This window comes from Silene latifolia, chromosome Y (assembly GCF_048544455.1).
Source record: "Silene latifolia isolate original U9 population chromosome Y, ASM4854445v1, whole genome shotgun sequence".
NCBI classification, from domain to species: domain Eukaryota; kingdom Viridiplantae; phylum Streptophyta; class Magnoliopsida; order Caryophyllales; family Caryophyllaceae; genus Silene; species Silene latifolia.
The window spans coordinates 280,039,897-280,041,114 of NC_133538.1; the positions used below are offsets into that span (position 1 = coordinate 280,039,897).

At 41.5% G+C, this 1,218-nt stretch overlaps 1 non-coding gene across 1 annotated transcript; it reads left to right on the forward strand.

Moving 5' to 3' along the window:
* Positions 1–721: 721 nt before the first annotated feature.
* Positions 722–828, forward strand: LOC141636106 (small nucleolar RNA R71). The gene has a single exon (XR_012540742.1). It is a non-coding gene; the product is annotated as a small nucleolar RNA R71 (small nucleolar RNA).
* Positions 829–1,218: the final 390 nt, after the last annotated feature.

A 1,218-nucleotide genomic window follows, 5' to 3' on the forward strand; every position in this document is an offset into this window, starting at 1 on the left:
CTCCTTTGCTTGGCTATCTTTTTGAATTTGAGTGAAAAATTCTTGTTGATTCTTTTGCATTTGGAGGACCGCTTTTTGGACATCAAAGCCTTGGTCATTTTGGTGATTGTATGGATTTTGATTTTGGTAACCTTGGTTTTGATTGTAAAAGGGTCTTTGATTTTGGTTTCTCATGGGTGGTGGAGTGTATGTTGTTTGAGGGTTTTGAACATTTTGGCTTTTGTATGAAAGATTTGGATGGAATTTGGTGTTTTCATTGTAAAAGTTGGAATAAGGGGTACCACTCTTGTATGCTTGGAAAGCATTCACTTGTTCATTTGTTCCCCTACATTCACCTTGGTCATGTCCCAAAGTTCCACAATTCTCACATATCCCACTTGGGATAGATGAGGATGCCGTCATGGCATTAACATGATGCTTTGATGATTTTGAGTTTTCCTCAAGTCTAGCCAAAGCTTGTTCAAACTTCAAGTTGATTGTGTCAATGTGAGCACTAAGTTGAGCACCCAATTGAGTAACGGAGTCCACTTCATGCTTTCCTCCTCTAGTAGCCTTGCGAGGTGTACTATATTGTGAGTTATGGACCGCCATTTCCTCAATCTTGTTCCATGTTTGATTGTCATCAACTTCGGTGAACATTCCATTCGATCCCATATTGAGAATGTTCCTAGAATCTTCATATAAACCATTCCAAAATTGTTGCACCAAAAACCATTCGCTAAGTCCATGGTGAGGACATGAGCGACAAATTCCCTTGAACCGCTCCCAAGCTTCATACAAAGACTCTTCATCCCTTTGCTTAAAACCCGTAATTTGAGCTCTTAGAATGTTAGTCTTTTCCGGTGGGTAGAATTTTTTGTAGAAAGCTAGAGCCAACTTCTTCCAAGAATCTATTCCAAGGGTGGCCTTATCAAGGCCCTTCAACCATTGCTTCGCGGTGCCGATTAAGGAAAAAGGAAATAAGACCCATCTAATTTGGTCTTGAGTCACGCCCGTTTGAGAGATAGCATCACAATAGTCGCAAAAAGTTTCCATATGAGAATGAGGGTCCTCACTAGGCATCCCCCCGAATTGGCTCCTCTCAACTAATTGGATGAAGGCGGACTTGGCAATAAAATTTCCGGTGAGATGTTGCGGTGTAGGAGTACCATTTGGTAGATTCTCCTCGGTGGGTACGGAGTGTGACGAGAATTTTGGCATTGTAGGTGGATTTTGTGG